Below are 17,139 nucleotides of genomic sequence, written 5' to 3' on the forward strand. Positions count from 1 at the left end.
ACAGGAAATGAAGAGAAACCATGTCTCCCTCATTCCCTTTCTCCCTAAGCACTCCTCCAAAGAGGAACTTAGGTGCAGGACCACATGATGCACATAATGTTGCTGTTTGGTTATTTCATTACTGAGATTTTCTTTGCACAAGGTAGATAGGTATTGCCTGTGTGCGTATATATAGTCTTGCATGAAATGTCAGAAATAATAATTGTTGAGAAATAATGGTTTCTATTTCATTTGTTCTGTGGTAGTGAACAAGAAATCGCCAATAAGTAGTCACTGGCTAATACCTTGTTACAGATTCACACACAATGTTTGACCTGATATGCTGTCTTCTAATGTTTTTTTTCGTATAATCAAACATGCATATGGACAATTGATATAACTAGAAGAAATTTAACATCAGTCCCAATATTCCTAAATGATACATCAAAGATGAGGAGCTCTAGTCTACAGTATTAAACCAGTTTGGAGAAATTTAAATTTTAAAATTGAAATTGTTAATAAAACAATAGCGTTGCAGTTTAGCCTCAGCTAGCAACTAAGCACCACGCAGCCGTTCGCTCACTCCTCCCTCCCACAGTGGGACAGGGGAGAGAATTGGGAAATAACTTGTAGGTTGAGATAAAAACAGTTTAATAGGACAGCAAGAGAGAAGGAAACAACAATAATAATACTGACAAAGGAATGTACAAGAACAAGTACAGCAATGCCCAGTACAGCAATTGCTCACCACCCAGAGATCGATAGCCCATCCCCGAGCAGCGATTCCTGCGTCATATGGTATGGAGTATCCCTCTGGCCAGCCTGGGTCAGGTGTCCTGACTGTGTCCCCTCCAGCTTCCCGGGCACCCCCAGCCTGCTCACTGGCAGCCCAGCCCGAGCAGCTGGACTGTCCTTGACTACTTAACAACAACTCAAAACATCAGCACCTTATCAACATTTTCTCATCCCAAGTCCAAAACACAGCCTCACACTAGATTCTGTGAAGAAAACCAACCCTATCCTGGCTGAAACCAGGACAAATAGTCATACTTATGTTGTTCCGTTAGCTTGGCCCTGGACACTGCTATAATGGAGGGGCAGTATTTAGGTATTAAGTGGTACTATGTTTCAGATTCTGAATTCTTTAGGCCTGCTAAACCATTGAAATCAGCGAAGCTTTGTCCATAGCACCAACTGAATATGTAAAGTGCTGGTGTTTTTTTTTAATTCAGGAAGCTGGTTGATCATATCTTTAAGTAACTTCATTAGGAGAAAGCTTCTCTCAGTTAGCGGCAGTTTGAATTTCACACAGAGCGGAATATTCTGTCATTCTGGCTGGGGAGTGCTTCTACATGCTGATGCTTCTCCCTTGTTTGCTCTTTCCTTCCACACTCTGAGAAGAGGCATGAGAGAACCATGTGACATTTGATGTGACTGCATGAGTTTGAGTCAGAGATATGTGTCTTTTTGTCTATTTGATTCTAAAGGCAGTCAGGTTTGGGTTTTGAAGTGTACTTGGAGAAAGGTACCTACTGTACACATGCTGTGAAGGTGTCTGTTAAGATGAAGATTACTCTTTTTTCATCTAAATACTTAAACGTGTTTGAAAACTACATAGGATAAGATTCAAGTTTTTGAAAATTATTATCACCTGTTTAGTTAAAGCAGCCAAGGAGAAATATTTGTAACAGAAAATATTAGGACTTAAGCATTTAGTATGAATGAAAATGTCTCAGTTTGAAAGCATCACAAGAAACAATATAGAGTAAAGGTTAAAAAGAAACCCCCTGTGTCAAGGAGCTGACTGATAGCATTAAAACCAGTAAATACAGAGGAGTTTGGGTTTTTTGCAGCAAGACTAGAAGGGTTATGTTTCGGTAGGGTCACAGCATGGATGAATTGTCGGCAGGTAACCTTCACTCTGAGAACAGAAAGATGGCAACATAGATTGCATAAGCGTTTCCCCCTTGTTATCCCATCAGGAAGACAGACTGTACCTGTACAGATACCCAAAATGAAGAAACAATAACAGTGGACCATAACCTGGCCTCAGAATGATAGAGGTTGAAGGAAGCAAGATTCAAGGCAAAAGACTGTGCTATAATTGCTTGACTTGTAAAAAGGTTCAAAAGACAGTCCAAAAAACATTTCATTGTCAGCAATCAAGAGAAACCTAGGAGATGTAGTAAGGTCTTGATACCAGCCATCACTTGTGCTCCCTGCTTGACCAGATCCCAGAGATCTTGGCCAGACCAAAGATATACACATCTTGGTGCTTGTGAGTATGGAAGTACAAGAATGTGAGTGGGTCAAATCCAAGAGAATGAGTGTGTATTACTAGAATTAGTTTTGTTTAGAATAAATATCTCCTTCCCCTTCCATAAGGTTTTATGCTGAGTTTTGTTGCATTAAATTCCTACAAAAGCAGGCACTTATTATTTCCAGAGACCTGTTTATATTTTATGAAGCATGCTATACTTTTGGGTCCACAAAGGAAACTAAGCCAAATTTGATTCCAGTGTCCTTATTTTCTTTCTTTCTCTAGAGATGCTGATGTGCTTTGCTTTTCATACAGAGACAGATAATAACTAAATGACTTTCGCCACCTGTTTACATATGATACCTTGTCTCTAGGCAGATTACTTAAGGATTTACAGGAAGTTTTTCAAAGGTAGAAATGGCAGTTAGGTATCTAACTCAACCGAGAAAACTACAAGAACTTTATTATAGAAATTGATCAACACTTGCTTTTCCATGAGGAAAAAGCAAATGAATTTATTTTGGGTTTATTTTCTAATATGAGCCCATGTTTCTAATGAATGCAATGCTGTAACTGCTGTAAAAAAGTTTTCACACTAAAAGCTTACTTTCATTTATATGATTATAATTATAGAAGAAGCTGAAACAAGATGAGGGGAAAAGTAGAATTTGTGACTGTAAATGCTTTGGGTAAAGTGGGGAAATGCAAAGAGGCAAGAGCACTTTCTCTCAGCAATGTCTATTGTATTAATTTACAAGCGTGAAGATAGCATTTGTCACTATTTTGAGACTTAAATCTCATCTTACATATGCTGTTAACCTTTCTGAATGAAAACACCGATGACTATGTTGTATGAATGGTAAAAATAATGTGACTTAATATTTTATATAGAGCTGGGTTTAGATTATTTATGAATGTTATATTTAATCTGAAGCAATTTTTTTTAATCCCATTTGCACTTTCATTGGGGAGCATTTTTGGGAGCAAAACAATAATAAATTCCATTTTATTTGCTGTAGATGGGTCTTTAGCCTGTGAAAGAAGAAAAAAGAAGTTGGAGGGAAAGAACAGAGTTCACTTACGTTTTCTTCCCTGATCACATTTAACTGAATCAGAGAAGATGAACTAGGAAGTTAAGATGCTGGATGAAGCCTCTGGCCACTCACTGTTCCAAAACAGAGGGTTACAGGTAATTTGGAAGTTACAGGACTAACCATTTGCTTTCCATCCATCTCCCACTTGTTTAACAGAATCTTGTGAATGATCAGTTTTCTGATCATTCCTGGGAGCATTCCAAAAGAAACCAGATCCAAGAAAAGAACAGGGTTAATTCTGTACCTTTTGCATTGATATGGCAGCAGAAAAGAAATGAAGAGCTGAACTAACAAGTCATATCCTTGGTTGACCAAAGTTTTGCCAAGAGGTGTTGAAGACATAACTGTTCTGGTAATCCCCAGATGGTGGTGAGATTAGGGAATAAATTTTCAAGCAGCTTTGTGCTAGAGACTGGTCTAGTCAAAGATCAGGAGAATGGGATGACTTAGATTATTTGGGGTGTTTTCCTATATGGACTTCAGGCAGGATCCTTGTCCCAAATCCTTCATGGGCATTCACACCAGGTCTGTGGACTCTTGATAATGAGACTGGGCTGACAAAGCACTGTCAAAGTAGCTGGGATAATTTGGTAACTTTTGTTTTCTGTAAGAGAACTGAACTTTACAGGAAGAATTGTCTAGAATTCTTAGAGCAAGAGACACAGGGAGTTTTGAATAAAGATTGTCTTGTCAGGATATTATAGATCCTATAATATATATAATAATATAGCAGAAATCAGAGTTATTAAGAGAATGTGCAGAAAGCCCAAGTGTGACGTAATATATTAGTCAGCTCTTTTTCCCATAACTTTCTCCTCTAAAATATGATACCCTGTCGTGGTTTGGGCTTTTTGGGTTTTTTGCTGTTTGTTGTTTTTTTGTTTTGTTTTGCGTGATTTTGGGGGTTTCTTTAGTTTGGTTTTATTGGGGGGGCGGGGAGAGGGGGAAGGGAATGTCCCTGAGGTGTTCTTATGTTTTCTATTCAATTGTATTTTATTTTAATTCTGTAAAACAACATTTCACATTGGGGTTTCTGGTGGTCAGTTGAAAACTTCTTTCTTGGCAATGTAATATATAGTTGACTGAGTAATTTTGGATGAGCGACACAACACAATGCAAGGCTGTGTAGATATATCTGTGCTTGTTCTGAACCAGTATTCATAGATGGTGGGAGTCCCTTAAATATCATTTATATTCCAGGAAGAAGGCAGCATTATAATATACTGTCCTTAGCCAAGCTAAGTACACAGAGTAAAGCAGCACACAATTGTGATTATGCTGAATCACGATTATGCTGTTTTTAAAACACAGGCTACTATGTGTGTACTTAAGTATACTCTAAATGCAGTAACATAGTTAACTGAGCCTAAGTCTCTACTGTCAGGTATAGTCTAAAATCACAGATGTCCTGTGGAATATTAAAACTTGTCTTTTGATGGTACATTACACTGATGTTGCACAGAAGTAAATTATTCTTAAATGGTGCACGACAATATAGATTTGGCCCCAGTTAATTAATTCATGGTGAATTTTGCTTTAATAAAATCACTCCTGTATATCTTTATTTGTAAAATTAGGGATACTGGGGCCTCAACTACTGTCAGAATTCAGGCACTACCACCACATTTTTCTCTTTGCTTGGAATAACACCTAGAGAGCTAAAAGCTCAAATTACACTGTGAATGAAAATGTGAATTTCTGTAATTAGGAACACAAGCATAGTAACATTAAATGAAGGTCATATCCTTACAAGGAGATTTATAATGACACATGCTGCTGAAACATAACCCTCTGAACTGTACTGCATAGATGTAGTAATGATTCATTGGTTTTGTGGGGTTTTTCAATTAATTCAGTGATGGGTGAAATCTCTTATGTCTTGCTTTTATTGTCTCTTTGTGACATTTGCCATGTAATTATCATCTTTTAATGTTTCATAGGATCTCACAACAATCAAGATTCACAACAATCTTCTTGTTCTTGAAATTGTTTTCATTATTGGTCTATAGCATTATAACTGATTCTTTAAAAAATTAGATCATAGTATTGCAGCACAATACCTAATACCCAAAACTCAAAGCTGTAATAAATTGCCAGGTTTTCAAGGAAAAGTCCTGTAAATTAAGGATTTATAACTGGAGTTGTATTGCAATCTCAAATTGCTCCCTTCATCAGTTGCTTAAAAAGTGTAGTATTCTGAACATCAAGATTTTTTAATTATTCTCAGGCAAGAACCTTTGTTTTTGTAAGTTTGAAGAATGAATATTGATCAAATTATATTTCTGGTTAATTTTTAGTTCTAAAAACTCTTGAAAGTGGAAAGTACTTGAAATTGTCTCAGTGCTTTCTAAAATGCTCGGTGTGCTAGCCATTGATACCTCATTCTTGTGTTATTTCTAATTGTATCTTCTGAAATTAAATATACTCCAGCTACAATGCTTAAATTCTTTTGCCTGTGCTGAACTTAAATTAATACATTAGACATATTTTCCTTTGAAACTGTTCCCATAAATTAAGTAACATCAAGTCTGAAAAATCTGAAAAAGATTTCTCAGTGATTTTTCTGATTGTATAGGTTTCTATGTTATTACATGGAACAGTATAGATTTAAATACTTTATGTTTCCTTAATTTGATTCTGTACTTAAATGTTGTTTACTTGAGGACATTGATCATACTACCACAAATGGAAAAAACAACATCCTTGGTGAAATGTATGAGCTGTGCTAATTAAGATATAGTTTTCATAGTACCTCACAAAGGAGCAATTATTTAAATAGTTTAGTGCATCAGCTTAAAAAAATTGTTTTGTACAACAGGTTGAAATATTTGTCTTATGAAGCCATGAAAGAATTAAGACTACAACCCTGAAATTAATTGTTAAAATTCATCAAACATAGAAGAGTAAAAATATGGTCCTCTCAGTAGAACTAAAAGCATGACAAGAAAGGATGAAAATTGTATCAGGTCAGAACCTGCAAGTGCACAGACCTAGCAGCTTTGAAAGAAAGGATCTTCTCAAAATTAAATAATTTCAACGGCTTCAGTTTACTGTGATGCAGCAAACAATGTCTAAAATCACCATTTCCCTTAAAGAGAAGCTCTGCAGTGGATAATACTTTATAAGACCCTTTATGAATTCAATTTATTACTTGAAAATGCTTACATTTATGTGTGTCAGAATACCAATTTGAGTTCTCTAACACTACTTGAGTTACATATTTTCAAATGAGCTAAATTGTAATAGTGGCATAGTTAGTTTTAGTGAGCCAGAGATAGCCATGACACAATAAGTTTTCTCATATCGTGAGAAACAGCAGTATCTGTTAATTGTACAGCTTTGCTATCAGTTTGGGATCAGATAGTTCTAAGATTGAAGGAATATCACCTGTCTGGTCCAAAACCCATGGCACACTTACACAGGGTGTAACTGGTGTCTGCATGTTTTGTTTTTTTGGATTGGATCCTAAAGGGGAGGCTTTTTCTATTGCAGTCCAGGACTGTAGAAGCAGCAGCAAATGGAGAGAGCTATCCAGAAGTACGGTAGGAGAATGTTGTTTGACGTTTCCAGCCTCAATCAACTTTGACCAGTCTTTAGCTCATATTGGTCAATTGTAGACCACCTGCAAAAGGAAGATCACAGCCATTGTAAACACAGGTTATCTATGAGATTTCAGAGCCTACATGTTGTGGAAGATCAATGCAACTATATGACTGTAGCCAGCAGGACACTGTGGTAACATGCAGCTTCAAGTTACAAAGTGAGCTGTTAAGGGCTACTTCAGATGTCTCTACATAATTTTTAACTATGTGATATAGACAACTCAAGGTCTTTTTTTAAACAGCAGTTTAAGGTATTACTTGATGAATGGAAATTGAACAAGTGTTGCAGTCTTAAAACTTCTCACTCCCTTTGCTGGGAATTATTGGTGGCTCAGCTAAGATTCAGCAATGAGGTGTGTGTTTTCCACATCCTTTCAATGAAAAATTGAACAGGTTTGCTTCAAGTTTAAGTGAACCCATGTCACTTTGCAGTGAAATCAGTGAGGAGCAGTCACACTGTTATTTCCTGCATCTCACCTGAGAAAGTGTAATAGCTTCCTTAGTTTCTTTAACTGAACCATTTGTGATTTTCTTATCATACCATTAATTGCCAATGTAACTTAAATGTTTTTGAAAATGTGAATGTAGGCTAATCACAGATGTACCTCTACTAATCACATTTTTCTCCTTTCCCAACAATGATTTAGGCCAACTTCATCTTACGAATTTCGTTTGACTCTCCTTGAAATCACTGCTTGAGAATATTTTAAGTTTTTTCAGCACTTTCCTTCATAATTCACTGTGATGTTCTAATTGCTGTGGTACTGTCCTAAATTTGCAACAGGTGAGTCCTTTCAGATGTTTTTTTGTTGTTTACAGCTTCACTGATATTAAATCTTCGGGGAAGGAATATTCCAAATTAAGTTTTTGAAAATGGTCCAAAGAAATTAGAAAGTCTGAAGAGAGTAGTGTGAGGAGTAGATGTCTGATATAAGGGCATATTAAATGGCAAAAAGATTAATAAAACTGGCAGACTTTATTCAGCAGAAAGATGTCTTTTACATTGTTGTGAAGGGTTATGGATGTCTTCTATACTTGGCAGAACTAATGGGTAGGAGTCAGGCCTGGCTGTAAGGTATTATGCATGTGCAAGATTCTTGGAGAAAACCAATCGAGAATGGAAACTTCATTAAAATGACAGCTTTTTTTAATCAGTCCCCTTCACAGCTGTCTTATTCAAAGGGTACAAGAATGATGGCTGACCTTCTGGATATAAAAATTACATTTAAAAACATGAATAAGGTACAGATTAATCCAGTTATAAAAGGAAAATGTATTACATCATTTCTTTGTCTTTGGTATTACTGTTTTCCAGTGATTACCAATTTCAGTTGAAATCTGTAGGAATTTACAATTGATCTTAACTCAGCAAAGTTTGCCATCTCCTGACATCAGAAAAAGACTGACTGAAGAGCTTAAGGTGTCTATTGTATGGTTTTATTTTTGGAAAGTATGCAAATAGAGTTCCTGATGTATTCTAATCCAAAGCTAATATATACCGGGCCTGATTTGCATGATTGCTATAAGTAGCTTTCCCACACTCTGGTGGCTAGGATGTTCACTTGGGAAGTGGGAGATTTGAATTTGCACACACTAAGGAGAACAAAACCACCGTTTTTATGCTTTTGAACAGATTAGCCTAATTGGTGAGTTGTTTTGGAAAAGGCAGGTATCACCAGCCAGCTAAGTTCCAGAAAAAGTGAGTCCCAACTAATGAAATGCCTGTCTTCAGAAAATTATTCCAGTCTGTAGAGCCCGCATGCATGGAGGTCCTTAATATGCCACACTGTCACTGGTACGTTTGGTGGGGTTTTAGGCTCATTGCTATGCTCACAGTGGTATATTGGCTGGAACGGGGGATCAGCCCCACTCACAGAGGGTTTTTGTGGGCCAGCCTACTGAGTTTCTTGTCTGTCTGCATTTACTACTGGGGGGAACCTAGGTACCTAACTGTGACTCCCTGGATCATCCCGTTAGAATCAGCCACCTAAGTTGTTGCTGCTGCCTAATTTGGAAATACTTTGTCCCTTTCTTTTCATTCTAAGTTAATACGCTTGTTTTAAGGAAACTGTTTTGTCAGTGTTTATTTCTACATTTGTTATTAAAAAAAAAAATGGTTGTTCAGGTACTGATATTCTTGCAAGTGCTGGAAATAAACTGTATCAACTGTGATAATCACAGCTGATGTGGTACTAACAGTTGTCCAAGGCCTAGTCTAAGAATGGGAGAATAAGCTGGAATCAGTCCTTTGATCGTTGTCCCTGCCACATTAACCATGTTAGTGCTGTCACAAGTTAATTTATAATAGAGACTGGGCCTGGTTGGAAAATTTCTGATGGAACATTTCCATCAGGCAGTATTTGTTTGTCAGGAAAAAATGGAAACATGGTAATTGTGATCAATCTTTTGAATGAAACCAGGCAAGTTTCTGATAAAATCCTGTTTAGTTCCCCAACAGCTCACCTGACCTCACTGGCTCCTTGGTAGCCCATGGGCAATTGCAGAGCCAGGGACTGTGGATTATGCAGGTTCCCAGATGGCAGACGAGTTTGTTTTCCAATCATAAAAGCACAAACCCCCACCTTTTTTAAAGTCCTCAGTAGCTTTAATAGAGAGTAATTTTTGGAGCCATTTTATCAGTGGTCTAGGACAAGACAAGAGATTCCAAGGTGTAATCTAAAGGCCACGGTGAATAGTAAGTGGCCATGCAATTGTGCAACAGAATTCTCACCTAATACCTTTTGAAATGGATATATTCCAGCTTCTGGGGGGGTGTCTGATTTCTTTCCAAATTTTTTAAGGTTGGGGTTTTTTTGCCCTCTTATGGGTAGATTTATATTTTTGACAGAGCAATGTGTTAACTCAGTTATCTTAATGGAATTTTATAACTACCTCCTTCATGCTGCCCTTGATAATGACAATCACCACCATCATTTTTGTGAGCTTGTAAATGTGCAGGGATTTGTGCTGTATCTCCTCCCACCAATCATATCTAACAGTAACTTTAAGAAGGCATTGGAGAAAGGATGCGGTATGAATCTCACTATACAGAAATTTGTACTTTGTTAGGATACACTTTACCTAAATTGCAAAGAGCATTGACTTTTCCTCGCTTGCTTCTGTAATGTAGTCTTTTACAAGCTGATGCCTGGGAAAAAGACTGAGACAGGTAAGAGCAGCTCTTGCTTTATAGCTGCAATATCTGTAAGAGGAAAAGGAAATTCCTGCTCTTTTTAAGCAATGTGTGTTAATGTCAAATGCTTCATTTATCAATAACGAAGGTTTCATTTCATTAAGTTAAACCAGCTGATAAACTATAGAAAAGTTTCTTTTTTTAAAATCTGAATAATAACCAAGGTATACAAGCTGCTATGTTGAGAAAATATTCTGTGCTATTTTGTTCTTTCATGAAGCAACAATAGAAAACTGGGTGAGGGGAATCTAAATCCACAAATCATTAAGTCATAGTTCCATCAGCTTCCATTTATAAGAAGTTTTAATGCCGTGAAAGTCAGTGTACGCAATGGTAATTACCCCAGTGTGAAAACAGTGAACTTGATTTTTTCATTTCCTCATTTTTCCTCAAAACTATTGTATTAGTGCAGAATAGATGTATAAAATGTTATTGTATTGATTTGAGTGTCTCTACTATCTCATCAGCCACAAGGCAGCAGTGTGTAATGACAGCAGATCAGAGCATCAGGTATCCATTGTTTCTAGTACTGTCTCTTCTAGAAGAAGGTCTATTTATGCCTATAGCAGCAGATTGACTCATTTTTGCCAGATAAACTGTATTGTTAAACTAGTGTTTTTCAAATTTCTTATTGACAAAAAATCTGGAACATCATTTAAGATATATATAAAAACATATAAATGTTTTATCATCTTTTTGATGATTTAGGGATAAAAATTCCAGTCATTATTCTTTTTCCAGTAAAGTGCAAGAGATAATTAAGAGGAGCATACATGTGTGAAGTGCTGAGTACAGCCTGCTAAATGTCTTAACAAAGTTTATTTCACTGTGAAGCATTTGCTAATCAAATGTAGATAATTTAAATTATTCTAGATTGATAATTAGATTTAAAAAATGAAAAATAAAACAAAGATAAAGGGATCATGAAGTAGTTTACACCCAAAGTGTGACTTGCCATAGAATTAGCATAATGGTTTTGGATTCCTAACACCTTCCCATTCCAAGGTCTACCCATTTATTGCAATGAAACAATTGACCTTATTTACATAAAAGTTTCAGTATCTTGGCTTGACACGTTTTTCAACAAAGCCTTGCTCCATACACATTATTTGTCTATATAGCCTACATTTTGCATAACTGCACAGTAATTAACACCTTATAAACAAACTACGGCAGCTGTATTTATTGAAGCAGAGATGACAGAGTTGTGTTGCTGCATTTGGCTTTTTAGCCTAAAGCCATTTTAAAATAGTTCATGGAATTTCATTTTTTCACCCTGGTATTTAAACCATGATAAATTTCCCCATTAAAGTTCCTGACATTCTTCTATGACAGTAGATGAAACTGAGTGACATAAGCTTCCGCCCTCTTGTGGCAGATCAGGTTGGTGAAGTAGGTTAACAGAGAATATTTTCTTTAACTTCAACAGTGTTTCTATGAAAAGTTTTAATCGTTCAGTTCTGTAGGCACGGAAATCTTTGCCTACTCTCATAGCTTCTGAAGGAGCAAGGCCCATGATGCAGCTCTGCCATTCAAACTGCTTTGAATACAGGTTTTCAAGTTAAAAAAAGGAGTCCCTGTGCCATGGTGATGGGTAAAGCTCTGCTTGCAAAAGGTTGCTCAGACATTCTGCAAATTCTTTACTGAGACTAACCAAGCTGGTTTGTCATTGTAAATATCCTGGCATACCCTGTTTACAGCAGAGAAATCATAAAATACAGGAATAAGCCATAACAGTTCAGTCCCATCTTCCAGAGATACCAGAGAGAGTTAACTGAAGGGATACATAATCAAGGTGTACTCCAATACAAATGTTAAACAGAGAAAACTAGTGCATGAGTGTACGCACATTACAAGGAGACTAAAGAGTGTAATTTGGACATTAGGGCAACGAAGAAACTTTTTGCTTCTTTGTTGCCCTAGCAACAAAGTATTTTTCAATTATATTTTTCAAGGCACTTGCTGATTCAGCAAACTCCATTGCTTATTTTGAGCTTCTGACACAGTTTGTGTGTGGTTCACAATGAAAAGAAAAGGTATAATAATAGAAAGAGGGGAAGGGCACAGTTCTGAACAGAAGTAGAGGGTCATGAGAAATCTGTGGAGACAAGCTAAGAAGGTCTGGGTATATCAAAAGCCACAGAAGGTTACAATAAATCAGTGATAATGGTTAAAATGTAGAAATACAGAAAAATGTAGCTAAGGGAGACTGGATGTCAGGTTTTGCTTGTCTGTGCAGAGCTGCTCTTCTAATTCACTCTTGAAACCAGATCAGAAGGGTCTTTTTAGCTCCAATTCAGTATAATAAAAGGCTGGGAGACTTTGTAAGGGAAGAGAGATGGATAAGAAATCATTTGTAAAAAAAAAATAATAAAACAAACAACATCAACACAAACAAAAAAATCCCCAACACTCTAGGTTCAGCAATTAGAAAAATAAGCTCAGGCTAAGTATAATGTTGTAGTAATGTATTTACTATCTTGGAACTTTGTGATATAAATTAACAGTAGATTTGAACCACAGCAATTAGTTCTGTTTCAATCTTGTGTTCAGTGCTTTAAGATCAAAAATCCCATCTATTTAATTCACAGAATCACAGAATCATTAAGTTTGGAAAAGACCTTTAAGATCATCAAGTGCAACTGTTAACCCAACACCACGAAGCCCACTAAACCATGTCTTGAAGTGCCACATCCACACGTTTTTTGAATACTTCCAGTGATGGTGACTCCACCACCTCCCTGGGCAGCCTGCTCCAATGCTTGACCGCTCTCTCCGTAAAGAAATTTTTCATAATATCTAGTCTAAACCTCCCTGACACAAGTTGAGGCCATTTCCTCTCATTCTATTGCTAGTTACTTGGGAGAAGAGACCAACACCCACCTCACCACAACCCCCTTTCAGGTAGTTGTAGACAGCGGGAAGGTCTCCCCTCAGCTTCCTCTTCTCCAGACTGAACAACCCCAGTTCCCTCAGCCGCTTCTCATAAGACTTGTGCTCCAGACCCCTCACCAGCTTCATTGTCCTTTGGACACACTCCAGCACCTCAACATCCTTCTTGTAGTGAGGGGCCCAAAACCGAACAGCCAAAACTTTGAGGTGTGGCCTTACCAGTGTCAAGTACAGGGGCACGATCACTTCCCTACTCCTGCTGGCCACACTATTGCTGATACAGGCCAGGACACTGTTGGCCTTCTTGGCCACCTGGGCACTCTGCCGGCTCGTGTTCAGCCAGCTGTCAACCAGCACCCGCAGGACCTCTTCTGCCGGCCAGCTCTCCAGCCACTCCTCCCCAAGCCTGTAGCATTGCATGGGGTTGTTGTGGACGAAGTGCAGGACCTGGCACTTGGCCTTATTAAACCTCATACAGCTGACCTCAGCCCATTGATCCAGCCTGTCCAGGTCCCTCTGCAGAGCTTCCTACCCTCCAGCTTGGTGTCATCCACAGACTTTCTGAGGGAGCACTTGATCCCCTCATCCAGATCATTGATAAAGATATTAAACAAGACCATCCCCAAAACTGAGCCCTGGGAAACACCACTTGTAACTGGCTGCCAACTGGATTTAGTTCTCTTCACCATAACTCTCTGGGCTCAGCTGTCCAGCCAGTTCTTTAACCAGGGAAGAGTATACACCTGTCTAAGCCATGAGCTGCCAGCTTCTCTGGGAGAATGCTGTGGGAGATGGTGTCAAAGGCTTTACTAAAGTCCAGGTAGACAACATTCACAGACTTCCCCTCATCCACTAGGCGGGTCACCTGGTCATAGAAGGAGATCAGGTTGGTCAAGCAGGACCTGCCTTTCACGAACCCGTGCTGACTGGTCCTGATCCTTTGGTTATTCTGCACATGCCCTGTGAGCGCCCTCAAGATGAACCTCTCCATAATCTTCCCCAGTAACGAGGTCAGTCTGACAGGCCTGTAGTTCCCTGGATCCTCCTTCTGTCCCTTCTTGTAGATGGGCATCACATTGACAAGCCTCCAGTTATCTGGGACCTTAAGAAAATGATAAAATTGTGACACTCGTTTAGAAGTTGATAGTTTTTGCTGTAATGTAATCTGTACAGTTATAAGGGTCTGCCTGCTACCTAGGTTTTTAGCTTGGTAGTACAGCGATCACTCCCCCAGACGCCTTAATGAACACAAAGTACTATGATGTGCTACATATTTAAATACTAGCAAACATATCCACCATAAATAAAACCATATGGTATCCAGATATCAGATTGCCAAAGGAAACTGGCTATAAACAGGGTAGCACAAAAAAAACAGCTGAAAACCACAAGAATAAAAAGTAAAAATAGGAAAGTAAAAAAACCCTGTTCCTGAAGTTTGTAAGGCCAGGTTAACAATGTAATAACATTTGTCTATCTGTTTGTAATGCAGTATCTGCTGAATGTCCTAGCCAGTCAATACCAGGGAATACTCCAGGAACCAATCAACAGAATGCTATTGATTTGGAGATGTATCAGGAAAAACAACAACAAAAGGCAAAAGGAAAGACAGTGGAGCTTTTGCCATGTATTTGGCAGAATCTCAGCTTCAGTATTTCTGCAGTTGTGTGTACTGGATGGCACCCTTAATGCCTTCCTGTCCACCTTGCTACTCCTTTAAGATATCTTGACACCAAAATTATTATTTCCCAAACAAATAATAACAGAAAGGGAAAATAAAAAGGTGTGTGCACAAAGACTGAAAATAATTTGTTCATAACCTCAGTAGGGAAGCAGAGGGACTGAAGGAAGTTGGGGAAAAACAGACTCTACCATGGAGTAAAGTGGAGCAAAGGGCCTAGAGGCATGGTAGCTCCCACTAAGCAAATAGCATAGAAAGTGGTGGGCTCCTCTGTGAATGGAAAGGGAATGTGAGTGCACAGACCCCCAAGGGTGTGAGACATGCTGTCATGGAGTGGTCTCTAGCGGGTGCAGTGCATGCAGAGCCCTAGCTGACAGAAGAAAGCAAAGGGTGTGAGTGGGTGTTGGGACTGGGAGGGTCCTGCCCAGACATGAGAGAGTGGGTAGGAAAGCTGCAGAAAGAGGTGAATGGGAGAACAGAGGAAAACCAGGAATTACTGGTGTCTGTGGTGAACTTGGCCATACAAAAACTATTAGGCTTATTGCTGCCTTATGCATTTAATTGAAAATTAAAAAGAAACATTGTGGATTAGCATCCGTGTAGTTGTGAGCATATTTATTACTAAATTCTACTTCTTCATGTCCTTCGTATACTGCTACCATGAGCAGACAGCCTACCATTTCTCAAACATCTGTTTTGAAAGGCTTGTGAATATTTGCTTACAATAGCATGTATTTAACATTTAAGCACTTTCAGCAACTCTTTGAAACAATTAGCTCATAATGAGCAGCTTCCATGCTAGCAAACTATACTAAAATGCTTATTAAAAACTTTAAAATATTAAAAGTCTCTCTTTGACAAGAAAAAGGCCACACAATCATCAGCTCACTCAGGGGAGTCATTTTGAGGTGTTGTTTCTACAAAGCAGAAAATAATTGCTGCAAGGAAGTTGTATTTCACGATAAGCTTTTGTGCAAGGACAATGTCTGAAGGTACATCAAAGCCTGCTGAGGTTGAGTGCTTTGTGACAGATTTCTGAAACATCTTATGAACAGAGCTTTGACATGATACATAGTTATATGATACATACAAAGTTATTTGGGATTTTCTTGGGCTTCTTTATGAACTTCATCACTTCCTTCATCATCATCAGGCCCAAGGTGCTGCCTTGCCAACCTAGCTGTAAAAGCTGGAGTTTGACAAGATACTCAACACACGAAAAAAAGGAAGACACGGAAAGTGTTTCCTGACACCAGCTGTTTCCAGAGAAGGGGGTTGGCAATGAGGTCTTGCTGCAGGGGTAGACCATCAAAAAGAGGAACTTGGCTCATAAACAGGGCTTTTCCTTGTGTTTCTTGACCACAGAATAGTATGGACAATTTGAGAACTCTGACTTCTTGAAGATGTCCTTGAGAATCAGTAAGGCTTCTTTGTGGAGATCCTTCCCAGAGATGTGAGGAGTCCTAAAAAAAACCAACCCAGATTAAAGTTCAGCCTTGGAACTTGAATGCTTTAGTTAGCTGAACCACAAACATAGAAATGGAAATAAATAAATAAAATCTCTCTCCTCTTTTTCCCTAAACTTTAGGACTATTTATTTTTGTCTTGAGATGCTGTGCTCATTTTGGCTGGGATAGTGTTAATTTTCTTCATAGTAGCTATATGGGGCTATGTTTTGGATTTGTGCTGGAAACAGTGTTGATAATACAGGGATGTTATAGTTATTGCTGAGCAGTGCTTACACGGAGTCAAGGCCTTTTCTGTCTCTCACCCCACCAGCGAGTAGACTGGGAGTACACAAGAAGCTGGGAGGGGACACAGCTGGGACAGCTGACCCCAACTGACCAAAGGAATATTCCATACCATACGGCATCATGCTCAGCTTATAAATCTGAGGGAAGAAGAAGGAAGGGAGGGGATGTTTGGCGTGATGGCATTTGTCTTCCCAAGTAACCATTATGTGTGATGGAGCCCTGCTGCCCTGGAGATGGCTGAACACCTGCCTGCCGATGGGAAGTGGTGAATTAATTCCTTGGTTTGTTTTGCTTGCGTGCGTGGCTTTGCTTTCCCTATTAAACTGTCGTTATCTCAACCCACGAGTTTTCCCACTTTCACCCTTCTGATTCTGTCCCCCACCCCACCGCAGGGCAAGAGAGTGAGCGGCTGGGTGGTGCTTAGTTGCCAGCTGGGGTTAAACCATGACAGATGTAAAGTTTTCACATCTAAATGAACCTAATTTGTAGTTTGCAACTTCTGGTCACTTTGCAAAATGGAAAAAAAAACTAAAAGGGACTTACCACAGTTCATTTCAACTATTCTGTTAGAGGTATTGTTTCACATCAAATATGCATAAGAGGGGGTTATTGTAAGGTTATTACAAATTTAGAACAAAACAATGCTATGCAAAATATATGGAGTGAATGTGCATAACTGTTGAA

The sequence above is a fragment of the Phaethon aethereus genome (genome assembly GCF_964289735.1).
Source record: "Phaethon aethereus genome assembly, chromosome: 7".
Taxonomy (NCBI): domain Eukaryota; kingdom Metazoa; phylum Chordata; class Aves; order Phaethontiformes; family Phaethontidae; genus Phaethon; species Phaethon aethereus.